General features: G+C 44.7%; 1 protein-coding gene across 5 annotated transcripts in view; it reads right to left on the bottom strand.

Moving 5' to 3' along the window:
• The window catches only part of LOC144770588 (voltage-gated potassium channel KCNC1-like), a 1,394,341-nt gene that overhangs the window by 46,708 nt on the left and 1,331,212 nt on the right, over nucleotides 1-16,421 (bottom strand). Inside the window, exon 5 of one of the 5 annotated variants that reach the window (XM_078655242.1) lies at nucleotides 13,454-13,496. The exons of the other annotated variants lie outside the window; for them this stretch is intronic. The gene's annotated coding sequence lies outside the window, so the exon portion shown is untranslated. The remainder of the gene's footprint in view (nucleotides 1-13,453; nucleotides 13,497-16,421) is intronic. 5 annotated transcript variants of the gene reach the window in all.

Genomic DNA, 16,421 nt, shown 5'->3' on the forward strand with positions numbered 1-16,421 from the left:
CCCCCCTTCATATTTACCACTTCTTAAATACCGAATCGGTAAAATTCGGTATTTAAGAAGTGGTAAATCAATCCTACCTACATCTGGCCCTCAGTGTTCATAAAAGTCAAATCACAGGGTGTGTACAGTGACCAACATCTAGTATTCGTACTGGCTTCAAACAAACAAACAATCCCCACCGACCACCCACCACCCACTCCAACCCCCCAATCAGGTTGCAGAATATCCCCCCTAACAAACTAAAACATAACAGTCTTCTTAAAATGAAAGGGGGCGTAGTGGCATCAGCAATTACCCCTGTGTTAACAGGGTGGCTGGGAGTACTGCAGTGTATGCTACAAGCCCTCCCTGACATCCCTAGGCAAGTCAACTAACTGGATAAAGTATAAATCAGAAACTCACAGTCATACATATAGTAATTACCGCACAGCTCTTCGACTCGTTGAATAAGGCACTCAGATCAGAAGATAACAATGTCACAAATTAGTCATTGTCACTTAGTTGGCCAGTTGCCGATGCTGCTGCTCCACGAGGGTCCTCGCCTTTCTTCCCTATGATGTGCTTGTCGAATTTCAGGGCAGATTTTGCATCAGTGAAGCAATGAGCGGTACCATCATACGAAACTTTCAACTTGACAGGGTAGAGCAAGGAATAGAGGATCTGTGCCTGTAGAGGTATTTGCCTGGCCTGTAGAAATTCACGTCTCGCCGCCTGTACAGCTGGGGTAAACTCCGGATAGAAAGATATGCTGTTACCCTGATAGGACAGTTGACCTTTTTCCCTCGCCATTCTCAATATATTATCCCGGTCTTGATAGTTCAGCAATTTGGCCAATTTGGCCAATATCGGTCTAGGCGGCACCCCCACCGGAGATTTCTGACCCAAGGATCTGTGAGCTCTTTCCACCATGAAGACAGGGGACAAATGAGGGTCAAATAGCGCATGCAGTAGGTCCGTCACAAAGGTTTCCATCTTGGAAATGGCGGTGGTCTCCGGAATGCCAGTAATACGTGAGTTGAAACTCCGTGACCTTGCTCCAAATCATCGTTCTTGGCACGGATGACCCCTAGAAGTTTATCCATATGCAACAACTGTTCTTTGGTTTCCACTTGAAATTAGTGGAATTCGGATTGCTGGTTTTCCAGGACATCCAGGCGAGTTTCATGGAAAGTGACTTGGGCCTTGACCGAGCCCAGCTGCGTAGTCAGGGTGTCAAATTTAGAGTCAATGTTTCTCAGGCTGGAGCGCATCTCTAACATGAGGGTGCGCAAGTCCTCTCCCTGTTCCTCAGAGTGCATCTCCTGTTGCTCGTCCGTTTATGTATCAGAAGGCGGCTCAGTTTGGCGCGTGGAGCATTTATCAAAAGTGAGCTTCGGCTGTTTGGCATCCTGTTTGCCCATGTCAAACCGACCAGGTGGCGTGCGACTGGGACTTGGTCAGAGGAGATTCTTCGACCTCAATCAATTCTCCGGGCTCCCCAGCCGCCGATCCTCTCCCTGCGATTATCTCAACTCGAGGCGTGCAGTACAGCTTGTCCCAGCACAGACTCTCCTCAACTCCCCAATGTCGCATTCCAACTGTGCACACTCGCTCACTTATAGTATTCTACGTCACCAGAACCTACCAGATGTGGCAGGGGAGGCAGGCCAGCATAAGTCTTCTCAGCTCAGGGTTCAAAGGGAGAGCTCCGCCGAGGCCGCGTCAGATACCAGGAGCAGCATCACAGTGAAGCGGACCTAGTGCAAACGTCAGTGGGAAGTCCTGCCCGAGGCACCACTCAAGCAACCAGGAGAACGCAGATGCACCGTACCGCCTCTCGGGGGTTCACTGTCAGGGAGCCTCAAGGTCTGTATGTTGTGGCCATTCACCAGCACCAATTATGACCATCGCCTAGCAGCGGAGGAATCGGGTGTTAGGGTAATCACGCAGCCGCCACTTCTTGGACCTTGGCGCCTCTGCACCACAAAGCGCTTTTCAGGGCACAATAGGCGAAGGTAATTGCCAAGGACGGTCAGGTACTCCTCGGGGGCACGGCTCCCTCCGCCTCACTCCGGCCGCAGATAACGCAAAACGGCTCCACACTCACAGCAGTGGTAACCATCCCCCAGCAATAAGGGGATCAGGTGTAACAGCAGATATGCAAACTCCACTGCATGCGCCTCGGCTCCTCAAAACACTCCGCAAGTCACGGCAGCAAGGCGCAATCGCCGAGATAGTCTACTGGCGGGCGCCTTCCTCCACCTCACCTCCTACATCAGATAGCCTAAAATGGCGGCGACAGGCTGACTCGTTCACGCTGAGTTCACCCCTCTCCGTAACGAAAGTTGTCCGCTAGTGCTGAGTGGGGGCAGACACCACAAAGTTCAATTACTTCCACAACTTACTCCGATCTCGTACCCAACCTCAGCAGCAAGGCTAGTAGGGTTCCCGCGCCTCCGCCTCCAGGTCCCGGCCCGTATCCCCACAGCAGCCTCGGGCTCGATTTTCAGGATGGCCGCCTTCCGCACTCACAACGGATATGGGCTACGCAGGCAGCAGGCTGCACTCCTGCTTCTCACGCCTCAGAGCTCGCACGGAGCACGAATTTCACACCAAATCGGTCCGCTGTGGGTCAGCCAGTTAGGGATGTCGTTCAGGGGCTCGCCACGACACCGTGTGCAAGGATTTTGATAGGATTTACAACCCAGCCGGCGGAGCGCACTGAGAGAGCGGCCATTCCGCTGCTCGGCAGACCACGCCCCCCTCATCTTTGTTATAATTTGAAATGACAGAAAAGAGATTTGCATGTGTCGTTTACTCATCTAAAATGGCCTCCGGTTCCACTTAGAGAACCACGTCGTGGGGCATTGAACGTCAAACATGGCAGCCGGTTTTTCGTATATTGAGAGCAGTCATGTAGGTCGGCATCGCGCCGTATATCGAGGAACTCTTGCTGCTGCAGCGCTGTGTTTTTTTAACTTTGGTATTAACTTGTGGCAAAACAGAGGGTAGAAGTAGTGATGCACATAATTCACATTGGTTGAGCTGGTTTTCATCTAGGTATCCTATGCATTGAAAGATGGCCGACAGTTAGAGACTGATGTCTATGTGATCCGGCTGTCCTTCGATTATTTCTGCAACAGGTAGACGATGATCACACGAATGTAGCCCAAGGTAAATTATGCGATCGAGTATCCGTTTTAGTGGAGTCATTTGACCGGAGTTTGGAATATAAATTTGAGCATGAGCCCCCAGGTGCGTGCCTGTCAGGCATCAGTTTTATAAGTTATGTGACAGTTTGTAGAGCAGATGATTAATGATGTTCGTTATGGTTTTAGACAGCATTAGTTTGGTGTTTCGTTTTGAAAAGCTAAAACAGACAAGATTGACAAGATCGCGCAGGTTGGATTACTTCTGAGGTACACACAGAATATTTTATTAACAGAGTCGTGGGTATTCTTACTTTACCCATGCTGACCTCAACTTGTATTGTTGTTGTTTCAAGAATTTAGGTCCACATTTTTTCGTAAGTACCCTCCACTGGCATGGGCACTAACAAAAATATGTTTGACATCGGTGAAAAAACACAAGAGTGACGGTCATTAAGTATGATTGTGCACCAGCTTCACATGGTATAGTTGTAAGTGTTGTGAGTTGTTGCAACTCATATTGGCTTGTTCTGGGATCGAGTTGGAGGTTTTGTGAGTTGTTGCACCTCATATTGGTTTCTTGAAAAATCTATATATTTTGAAATAATGAACATTTCATTTATTTAATTGGTATGTTTCTGTTTGTTAAAAATAGTGGCCTCTGATGAAGGGATAGTTGGTCCCAAAATGCAAAGGGCATCAAGCAATTTCTTTTGTGGACCACACAGATGAAGACATAAACGGTGTTATTGAACAAGTTTTATGTGATGAAATGAACAGTGTCTAATTTATTCTTTTTGCAATTTTGTTATATAATTTTTAAACACATAAATGACTAACTCATAAACAAACGTTTGGTTTGAAAACTCATCAGTGATGCTGCATATATCTTTGAAAAGGAGTATACAATGTTGTGTCGAACATTTGTGCACACATGTAGTTAAACACACAATAGCTGTGCATATAGATTTTTCTGACATTTGTTGTCCGGAAATTTTGCATCTGTATCAGATTAGGGAAACAGGTAGTTCCCTTAACCTGTATTGCACACACTTGGTGATTACACCTCAAAACAAAGAAGAAGTAAAAAAACTGGTGTGCACCCCTCATCATATATTGAGTAGTAGAATGTAGGGGTGGGCGGAATTTGTGTAGTCGCGCTACGCAAAGCTCTGCGAAACGGTAAAAAATCTCCCCGAGCACGCGGAAGTAACGCTAACACGCGGAATTGCTTGTTCCGCCCATCCGCAATGCTTTTTTCCTGTTCGCTAACACTGTTTGTGTGCTCAGGGAGAAATATCTAACAAACATGCATTTTGAAAGCGCGAACAAGCAAAAAATTCCGAAAAGCTGCGGGATTTCGGGTAATTCCGAGTCCTCCGCGGAACGCAAAATTACCCAAATTCTGCAAGGGGGACGGAATTTACCGCCCATGCCTAATAGAATGCCACCAATCATGAAACACAATGCCAACAGCGTAACACAGGACCCGCAGCCCCACGGTGTGGGGGGCCTAACCTCCAGGGGCCCCCTCAGCAGAGTACTCCGACCGAGAGCTCCTGATTGTGTCCGGAGGGGGCCCTCCACATACCTTACAGTGGGGCCCCCTCAAGTTTTGTTACTCCACTGCATGATGTGCTGCCTTTAACTTGCACCAGTGGCGAAGGATCTCAACAAACAGAGAAGGAATAGTTTCTTACCTGTAACTCCAGTTCTCTCCTAGGGGTATTTCGATGAATAGTTATAAGCATTGAATAAAATCGTAAGACCATCCCTACTTATAGCGGTGGAGAAGAGAAGACAGAGAGTGAATTGCAGAAGCTCTTAAGGAAATATAATTCTGGGCGAGGCTTGTTGTACTTGAGCTCCTGCCCTAGCACCAGATTCTAGGCAGTAATGTTTGGTGAAAGTGTGTCTAGACCTCCATGTAGCTTCCTTGCAAATCTCGCTATGTATATGGGAATATTCAGCAATAGGGCAGCAGTGGCTGCTTTACCTCTAGTGGAATGTGCTTTAGGTCTGGCATCAAGTGGTTTATTAGCTTTCGGATAACATAAGAGGATGCAAGAAACAATCCATCTTGTAATGGATTGTTTAGATGTGGCTAGACAAGTGCGGACCGGACCATAATTAACAAATAATTGGTCTGATCTGCGGATGTTGCATGTTTTATTGAGATAAAACTTCAACACTCTCCACACATCTAGAGAATTAAGAGTTCTCTCGGCTGGTGTCGATGGGTTCTGATAGAATGTTGGTAATGAAATAGTTTGCTTTAACATGGGAATCTGAAACCACCTTAGGGAGGAATTTTGGGTGTGTTCTCATAACCACTTTGGAAGAATGGAAAACTTTGTAAGGATCCTGAGAACACAAAGCTTGGATCTCTCTAACCTTGTGTGCTGATGTACTTTCTACAAGGAAAGCTGTTTTCCAAGAGAGGTGTTGGAAAGATGCCTTGTGTAAGGGCTCAAATGGGTCCTGCATAAGGCGGGAGATGACTACATTAAGTTCCCATGGAGGGGAAGGACGCCTAATAGGAGGAAACACCTTCTTCAAACCATGTAGAAAATCTTTGATGACGGTGATTTGGAAAAAAGAGGTTTGTGAAGGACATTTCATGTATGCAGTAAGAGCTGCCAAGTGAACTTTTAAGGAAGAGAATTGGAGGCCAGATTCTGCCAGATGTAATAAATATGGAAGAATAACATCTTCCTGGCAAGTTGTAGGAGCCACGCTTTTGGAGGAACACCAGATGAAAAACCTCTTCCACTTTAAGGCATACGCTGGCTGGGTGGATGGTCGCTTGACCCTCTTTCAGGATTTCCATGCAGACTTGTGGCAGAATCAAATGTTCATATTGTAGTAGCTCAAGAGCCATGCAGCCAAATAAAAAGAGGAGAGATTGGGGTGTACTATCTGGCCTCCGCATTTCGTCAGCAGATCAGGTCTGCATGGATGCTGTGACAGGTGAACTACAAATGACGTGGGCACTGAGGCGCTATGAGTATCATCTTAGCACTGGAGCGGGAGAGCTTGATTAGAATTGGCTGGATATGGGTAATCGGTAGAAAAGTGCTAAGAAATTTTCCGGACCAGTCAATCCATAGGGCATTCCCCAGTGTCCCTGGCTGGTAGTACCTCAAGGCGAAGTTGTAGCATTTTTTGTTCAGTTCGGTGGTGAGCAAATCTATGGTGGGCGTGCCCCAGAGCTCTAAGACGAAGGGAACGTCATTGTTTGTGGATTTCTTGCAGAACTCTGCTGAGGATATTCGCCTGTGTGTTCTGCTTGCCTGGAAGATAAGTCACTGTGATCCGTAGGTTTCTAGCGATCAACCAATTCCATATGGACTGGGCTTCCAGTGCCCGAGGCCTGGACCTCGTTCCCTGCGCTTGTTTAGGTAGTACATTGTGGTGGTATTGTCCGTTTGAACAAACAGGGTTTGTGACTTGAATGATGGCTGGAAGGCCTTGAAAGCTACATGGACTGCTTGAAGTTCGAGGAAGTGGATGTGATACCACATCTCTTTTGGCGACCACTTGCCTTAGATTTGTAGATGATCTATGAGGCCTCCCAGCCTTGAGGTGATGCATCCATCACTATGATCTGAGAAGAAATCTGTTGGTAAAAACGCATTCCTTGAAGCAGATTGGTCTGGGAGCACCACCATTTGAGGGACTGCTTCGCATGGAGGGACAAATGGATCCTGTCATCCCAACTGCTCATTCGCTGATCTCATTGGTCCTCTAAGCATTCTTGGAGAGGCTGCCTGTGGAGATGGGCATTCGGAGTGAGAAAGATGCAGGAGGCCATCGAACCGAGGAGAGATGAAACCGTCCTCACCTTGGGATGAGATGCTTTCGGAAGAAAGCGACATTTCTGAAGGATCGATAAGTGACTCTCCTTCGAAGGACACACATCTGCTTGGACGGGGTCGATGAATGCTTCTAGATAATGCAAGGTCTGAACAGGGATTGGATGATATTTGCTGCAATTGATCTGAAGTCCAAGCGAAATAGGAGGTCACATGAACACTTGAAATGGAGTTCTACTTCCTGAAAAGTTGACGCCTTTATGAGCCAATCATCTAGACAGGAATAGACGAAGACCCAGTGTTTCATGAGATGGGCAGCCACAACTGCCATGACTTTCGAGAAAGTTCTGGGTGCTGACTTGAGGCCAAACCGTAGTACCCGGAATTAGTAATGGTCCTGCTCCACCACAAACTTCAGGAATTTTCAATGTTTTTGTGCCACTGGGATGTAAAATTAAGCATCCTGGAGGTCGATGGAGCATAACCAGCCCCCCTGGTGGAGTTGGGGATAGATATGATGTAAGGACTGCATCCTGAACTATGACTGCCAAATAAAGAAGACCCAGAGAAATGCAGATTGGTGAGAAGCTGCTGTGACTCTGGTTTCAGAGATGTGGGACGGAGACACATGCGTGTCAGAGGGCCACACCATACCTGCCAGAAGGGAGGAATTAACTGTTGCACTAATAGCTTGGTTCAAAAGCATCAAATCTTCATTAACTACCTCCAGAAAATCTTCTTGCTTGTCCCTAGGCATATCCTCGGCGAACTTCTGTACCGATTCCCATAATGCCCTATAATAATGACTAAAGAGAGGAGTTGCCCTAGCTGCTTTTATGGAAGTGGCAGCAATACCACATGTTTTTTGGCTCACTGAATGCAACTTCTTTATCTCTTTATCTGATGGAACTGAGGAGGAAGGGGTAGTAGCGTGGGGTTTATTTGCTGCTAAGATTACCACCGAGTCGGAAGGAGGGTCAGACCGCAGGAAGAGTGGATCCTGCTCAGGTGGCTTGTACTTTTAGTAGTCCTGATGGAGCCGACTTAGCTCAAGCGGGCATCAGGAAGACTTCCATGGCCGGTTCCAAGAGGCCTGGCACTATAGAAAGGAGTGGCCTGGACGCTGTGCATTGTTATAGCGTCTCGAAGATCACTGATGTGGTTGGAGTAGGCATAGACATTTGGATGTTCAATTTCGCCGCTCCTCTCACTAAGACTTCACGGAACGTATTAATGTCCTCTATAGGAGAGGCTCGAGGTGATGGAGAGTCTGTTAAAGTAGGTGAGTAGCGTCACGTAGAAGCGGAGGACGAGTATCTGGAACAATGGTAAGATTGTGATCTTGACTGTGATCTGGGTCCGCGTGACCTATGGTGATGAGGATGATGCCTTCTAGATGATGAATGACGCAATGTATGGTGGCTGCGAGAGTGATGGCACATCTTGATCTTGGCCGAGGTTAAAGAGGTACTGGTGTAGCTGGAGTTGTTGCAGGCTGTGGAGGAGGCGGAGACTGGGGGGGTTGAATAGAGGAGTTGGGCTCCAAGGAGGAGGTGGCGGAGGAGTTGAAGGAGTAACTGATACGACCTCAGGTGAAGGAGAGTACACCCTTGAACAGTCAGACCCCGGTGACAAATAAATGTGTCTCCTTTTCCTCTGATGTGCTGTCGACCTGCTCCTTGACGTCAACCTTTTGTGGTGGTGCGACAGAGATCTGCTACTCGATGTCAGTGTTTCTTTGAAGTCAAACGTTGGTGTGCCCTCGGTGATGAACCACTCCTCAACATCATTAGAATTGTTTGTATTGACGTCCACCTACTTCTCAATGGCAATCTGTGGCTCTGACTCAATGATGGGTGTGTCTTCAATGTTGACCTACTCTGTCTCAACATTGATCTTCTCCTCTTTGTCGACGTCGTACCAGCTCCTGACGGTGAACATGTTGTTGCTGTACCTTGTCTCGACGTCAACGGACAATTACACTGTTTTTGGGCTGTAGATCTCGTTTTGGATAGTTTTGGTCCACCAGATGTTGATGATGAAGCTCTGGCACAGGAGTGACCCTCTCCCCGTTTCTTAGGATCCTGTGCAGACTGCATCTGCTTCCTCCACTGTTCTTCCGCGCATCTTTTCCCTGTCAGGTAGAGTTCTCCTGGAAAATGTTTGTCAGTGTTGGCAGACCTCAGGAAGATGACTCGCTGAAAGAGTAAGAATGCAGACACTATAAGGGTCTGTTTTGGCTTTTTTTCCCCCACAGAAAGGGCACTTATCAAATAAAGATGGCATTTTCAAAGACAAAATGCCCCAATTCCTGTCAGTAAAATGCAAAGAATGCAAGGGAGAGTAGAAAAATATTGAGTGAAATGGTTTTAGAAAAACTTTGAAGAGAAAAGCTTTAAAAAGGCAGAGTTCGATGCTACTAGGTCCTGTCAGCAGGTGCCAGAAAAAAAGAACTGAGGTAACTGCCTCTAGCCAAGCATAGTGGGATACTGGAGGTCTCTAGGGCCTTAAAGGCACTGTGTCTATTTTCAGCTCTTATAATGGCAGCTTATGAGACTACACTGTCTTGTTCTTCTTCATTTCTATACTCTTCTAAAAAAGGATTTGTGAAAGACATTTGAATTGTTTTACAAAAGCATTATACATTTAAATGTATAGACACCTCTCCTGGCAACCTTTTTTATCTGCAAAATGAAGAATTTGGACATTGTAGCCTCCTCTTTCAGGCTGCATAATATTATTCTTTCCTAAGGGCCTCTACAGGCCTTCCCAAAGAAAGGTGAACATTTACACTTAAAAAGATATATTGGATAAAGTGCTACCAGGGGCCCGCATGTCGATGGGACTATTCAGTGCTCATGACTATACATGGAAATCCCTTTCAAGAGAACTGAAGCCTCTGTGATTTCCATCAGAAGCCTTGGAAAAGCAGCACCGTCAATTCTGCTAAAACATGATCAGTCTAGCTTCATCTACCGCTTCTTCCAGCTTGGAGATTTTGTGGATTTGCAAAATGTTCTGAGCCTGAGTTAGTCCTTAGTTTATTAGTTCTTGTGGAGCCTATCTCAGATACTGCACTGAGACGAATGTTGCTGAATCTGTGCGTGAATCATAAAAAAGAACTAGGTGTGAAAGTAACTTTTCTGACCTTGCGTGTCTACACAAAGCCACCATAATCTGTTGATTACTCAACCTGCCTTGGGATTACGCTACTGTAGAGAAAACCAACAACAGTATATGTTGTTGTTCTATAACTTTGTAACCAGCCCCATTTTTATAGACGTTTTCACGTGGTCCAGTAAAATGTAATAAAACTCCATAGCCATTATTATTAAATGGTAGCTTTAATATCTGTTAAAATGAATACACCTATTTATATTATGTCATATCACAATTTAGGTTTTAGTAGTAAAATACTTTTTTGTAATATCCTCTTTTCTTGTCTTAACTTGACAGTGAATATGCTACATTTCTACATCTATCAGCCCCTCAGAACGTTTAGTTCAGACTGCGGTATTAGAGCCTAAGGCCTGGCAAGGAAGCCTTCGGTCTCTTCCACTCCTTTTTGCGAGCTGGTTGCAGCCTTTATTCTTATAGAATTTTTCAAGGAATCAGCATTAGACTTCAGTCCCTACTGACGTCTTCATACGATAAGCACAAGACCTTAGTTCGTAAAGGCGCCAGCATGTGATAAGAATTACAAATCAGTCCTTAAATAATTCTCTATAGGATAGGCATTAGGCTTCGGTCCTTTCAGAAATCTCAATGAACTGAGCCCTAAACACCAGCCACTACAGAGCTTCCCTGGAAGGAGTTTTAAACTTCACCCTCAACAGGCATCCCCATATGATGGGCATTAGTCCTGCAGGCAAGTCATGTGAGCTATGAGCTATGGATGAGATGCACTCCCATAAGATATTTGATGTAATCTGCTGAACGGTACTGCCTATATTTACTAAGCCCAATTAGTGTGCCGCATGGCACTGTGTTTTTCTGAAGCTTTAACAGGCATGAAGCCCCAAGTGCATAGCTGACACTTAAGGGAGTTGTCCACACTGAGCAATGAGGAATTGAACCAAACCCTTCAACGGTCTTGAAGACGGGTCAAGAATGCGGCTGGATCTGCACACCTGTGTGAGGAAGTGCTTCAATGGTGTTGGGAGTTTGCTGTGACTCTTTACAGAACAGAGGTATCAGGGGTGACAAACACGTGGAGAATCAGCATCGGATTCAACTGTTGCAGTGAGGGTCTAGCAGACTTGATAGTGCAGTGAACATAAAGGGGGGAGAGGGGTTGCGGATTCAGCAAGCTATCCTGCATCTTAATAAGAGATACAGTTCTGCTCTTTCATTGACTGTGTAAGCGAATATAGTGTTGCAGCCCCTGGGGGCAAATGGTTACCACTGTATTGGAGAAAGTAACACTTGCTGATGGAGCCGTCTCCAGCCCTTCTAGAAGCAAAGATTATTAACCCAAACAAGGGAAATGACAACATCAGTGAAGAGATCAAGGGCTGCAGCGCCCATAGCGTACTACTGTTAGCTGTGTCTATATTCTACTACCTGAACAGATGGAGTGGAGTGCATTTATTGTTAGAGATGACTCCACCAATCTTACTAAAGGGGAAAGAGACCTTTACAGGAAGTTTAGAGGCTGTGGTGACCAATATAGAAGGGATTGCGGCCTCAACCACAGTGTTTGAAAAGAGAACATCACTTGCAGTGTCTATGCTAAGCAGCAAGAGCCTACAGAACCCTTTATCATATTCCAGCAGGGTGCTTTTAGTCTAGATGATCTGGAGGATCTCCTCGAGCTAGCCAAGAATGCCATGAGAATAGACAGCTAAATTGTGCCATGAGATCTAATACTTTGTTGTTTTAATTTTTTATGGATTTTATTTGTTTTTAAATCGTGTTTGAATGTCGTCTTTTATGGTGTATCTTTGGCAGACCGAATATAGGGGCCGATTACGATGGCGGTGAATCCGCGACTGCCGGGCCGGCGGTGAGTCCCGCCGACTCACCACCATCACCCTTGAAATTCCCACCGCCGTATTAGGATGGGTGTGGGAAAGGAAAAGGTACCGCGGCAGATGGAAAGACCGTCTGCCGTGGTCCCGCAAGGCGGGCCTATTCCGCCCGCCTTGCGGGACCAGGTAAAGGAAGAGTCTGGTAGCCCAAAATTCTGTGTGCTATAAGGCTCGTAAAAAGGGGATCTCTAGTGAAAAATCCTCATTATCGATGTAAGTGAATACGGCCAGGATTTGTCTGAGTTTGCTTAAAACTTGCCATAAAGAACTTGTGAGTCAGGTTTTTAATGATAACCATACTTTATCCATACTTACTTTCTTGCACCCTCGTTCTCCTACTCCTGGATGAGCTAATCTCCACCCATGCAGTCCCTTCACTTCTCCGATCCTGTCTGTCTTAATGCCACCCGCTTCCCATAACAGCCCTAAGCAAGAAAAGATGTCCACTCTTAAGTTGGTACCAATACACGGTCCTGGTTTCAGGACAGAACCCAGCTCTACAACAAGACAAGAGTGCCCTATTTTGGAACTTGCTTTTGAGGTCTGTTCTTTGTCATTCGGCTGCCTCGATTTTTTTAATTTCTTGCTGCATGGGATTATTAGGTAGGAGCTATGTTTTTCTGAGCTGGGTACTTGCTTGTTGGATCAATTCATTTCTATGAAGATGTGTGTTTTTCTAAATCCACTGTCTCCTTCTTTCCTTCCCTAAGGAGGTTCTACAACTCATATGAAAATTATTACTTGATAAATGTTATAACCTGAACTAGTAATTTGTAACTTTACTGTTGTAGGAGCTGATCAATTTTGATCTTTTACCTCTTTCTTTATGTAATGTGAATGTTTTATTTGTTATGAAACTAAGGTACATAACTAAGGTAAATAACTAAGGTCTTATTTAGAGTTGGACGGATGGAATACTACATAACAAATGTGACGGCACTTGCAATAAAGTAGATAGAATACCTGCCACATTTGTGATGGAGTATCCCGTCCTCTAAACTTGAAATGAGGACTCAAGTCCTTGCAGGTATCTCAAGGGGATTACATTAGGTTTCTGTTGCTCCAGGCATCACAATGGGCGAGGTACTAGTCCTCAGTCCTTAGAGACATCCCGTAAGAAGTTATTAGAATTCATTTTCTATGGATACCTTTATGGGTCGAGTAATAGGCTTAATTTCTCCAGTCATTTAAATGTCCTGGGTCCTAGACCTCAGTCCTACAGGCATCCCCATGGGATGAACCTTACGATTCAGTTCTTACAAACCTCTCTATGGAATGGGTGTTATACCTCAGTTCTTCCAGACATCTCCAAAGGATACATTCTGCACACTGCATGTACCTTGAATGTGGCTTTCTGTTGGCCCCTCAGTGGAACTCAGCTGCCTTTTGTCACCTTCAGATCCCATTAATACACAGAGCTACAGTGTTACACATCACACTACACACAGATAAACATGCATTCATATCTAGATATACATACCTGGCTCACACTTTAGTAACACTACGGGGGCTCTGGTTGGACCCTACAAAATGTACGAAATGGGGATGGTTAATAGCATGCAAATATTGACAACCTTAAGGTGGTGAAGACAGGCCTGAGCTTCCAGTGGCCAGCTGTCTTGAGAACCACTTCCCAATCCCTGCGCCCTGATTCTATACTATGTTCTTTCTCCAGAAAAATCATGGGGAGACTATGGTTGAATTTACATCTATTCAGGTACGCATGGATTCTATTGTATCCAGTTGTGGCATAGGGTTGTCTGGACAACTTATTAACTGCTACGGAGCAAATAGCTATTGCCCTTGAAACCTGATATTGGTGTTTATTTATGTCAGTGTTATTTCCTTATTAACTAGTGGAATTGCATTTTTTCTTCTTGATGCACAGAGTTCAGTCCCCTAAAAATGTTTGTGCTGCAAATACATACGTTAGACACTGTTTGCAGTTAGTTGTCTAAATGTTTACATGGAAAAGACGAAATTGGATGCCAAGGGGACTTGTTTGGCCCAAGTCACGTTTCCTTCGCATGATCTAGACAAGGAAAGGAATGGAGCCAATATTACTGCAAGTTAACTGTGATTGTTACTCCCATACCTTCCTTTAGGCTGAAGTTATATACAACAAATACTCTACCTCTTTTCTCCAGGACGGTCTCACACATCATGCAACTGTGAGTCCGACTCTGCCTTCACCACCTTGTCTTCAGTCAATATTTGTTTCAAATATGAAAACATCAGGTAAGTGTATAGACAGAAAGAAAGAAAGGAAAACACTTGGAATAATACCAAAGACAAGAAAAAAACATACAGAAAAATTTATTTACTTGCACTCTGCAGACTGGGGACGTTCAATGAGCTTGTGGTATGATGGAAGTGACACCTTCACATCGATGGATATGCTTCAACCTGCTTAGGTTTCTCTAATCCATCAGAATTGTTGTTAATGGAACCAAATTCCACCTTTCACTCCCCACCTCTAAGGCCTCAGTGAGTTGTTGGCAACTGATCTGCTTCTCCCCAAAGCCAGAGGCAGATGGGCCAGGTGCCCATAATGATGGTTATAGTGACTGGGCTCCTCCAACTGAAAATGGCAGGGTTTGTATCAAGTTTTCTGGGCACATGGCATAGTTTCTGCTGGTATATATGATGTGGTCTGTTGATGTCCAAAAGGATTATCTCTCATTGGCACATAATTGTGATCATTTAAGCCCTCTGCTGACTCGTAGCTTTCCTTTGCACAGGCAGCAGGCAATGCTGTCTTACAGAAGAGCATCATGCAACCCCTGATATTTCGTTCTCCAAGACCACAAAATCAAAGAGGGGAATGTATCTGCATTATGGCACAGTTCACCTGCCCAGCCATCCTGCCTTCTCTCAACACAGTAAAGCCTGCTTGATCTTCTTTTCAGCTTCTATGCTTCCCTTCTCCTATAGCTTTTCTTGTTTTGGTCTCTGGCCTGTATCATCTTAGGTTATGATTGTGCCTCTTGCCCCTCCCTGTTTTGCACTCTTTTCTGTGGATGACTGTTTCTTCTCCAACGCTTGAGCTTTTCTCACACACCTTTAGTTTTGCACAGCCAAAATAGTTATTGTAGAATAAGTAGGTTGTATTATTAGTTCATATATAAACAGTTTCTGCCATATCTTCTATGATGAAAACAGTGGCTAAAATACTGATTCACTCTTACTGTATGTGGGCTGTCTACAATCTGTACTTGTAGTGAAGAAAATATCCATACTCCTAGAAATAATGCCTTGATTCCATCTTGTTAATATTGTGTAAAAAGGGATTAGACGTTCACCCTGACATAAGAATCTCCATAACAAGCCATGACACCCTTACCAAGCCTACATTTTAATTGGATGCCGAGGCGTACATTTACCAAAATGCACTTCAATGTGCATCGGACAAAGTTAAGAACACTCTTAGGACTTGGCCACTCTGTTAACATCTTCCACCAATCCACTAGGATCAAAGCCAAGTAAACTAAAACATGCTGGGAAATTATCCTATTGCCCATGTGAATTATATTATGGTCCTGAAATTATTTTAATACACTGGCAGATTGAGGAGATATCCTGTGGTTATTCTGCTGGCAAGTTTATCTTAATACACCAGTGAAAAATCTTCATATCCTGGGAAATTAGTATACAGATCTGGAGAACTAGCTTAATGACGGGCAAATTACTTTCATGAACAAGAAAATATTCTTACTACCCAACAGAAGTATATCAATAAATTGGTGTATTTGGTTAAAGTTCAGTTGAAGAATATGAATAAGCTGGGGGATCATCCTAATGCACTAGGGGATTATCTTAATATAATGTCGACATATCTCCGTAACCTGGTGTTTTTAGTTTATTATACTGCTGAGTGTTGGTAAAATAGTGATCGGATGTTCCCACCAGCACACATAGACTGGTTTCAAGATTTTTGGGCGAAGGGGAGAGTTCCATGGAGCATCAGAGTTCCATTGCCTTTGTTTTCCCTGTCTGGGGAATAACCTGAAAGCATGCACGTGTCTGCAGAAGACATATCGGCTCACTTACAGAGTAAAGTACATGATCTGACTGAGTGCGCACTTTGGAGTGCCCACTATTATTAACAATATAACAAATATAACTATATAATTAGTCTACCAGTGTGCCTGTGGGTTGTGATTCCCCTTAAGCCTACATTATGGAAATGGCAACATAGGGAAAACTGATATAACACAGTTTCAGGTCCTTTGAAGAGAAGGCCTGAGACCCAGCTAGCATATATACTATCAGTGAGGCCACATTTCCAGCTTAGGTGTAGAAGTCAGCTCTACTATATGACAGTAAGCAACTACCCCAACAGTGGACATTTGAAAGGCAAGATCCTGGTTCAGTGATAAGTGGACCCCTTCCTGGAATAAATAAGTTCCTGGATCCTCCTTAACTATACTCATTCTATCAGGAACTAT

The sequence above is a fragment of the Lissotriton helveticus genome, chromosome 7 (assembly GCF_964261635.1).
Source record: "Lissotriton helveticus chromosome 7, aLisHel1.1, whole genome shotgun sequence".
NCBI lineage: Eukaryota > Metazoa > Chordata > Amphibia > Caudata > Salamandridae > Lissotriton > Lissotriton helveticus.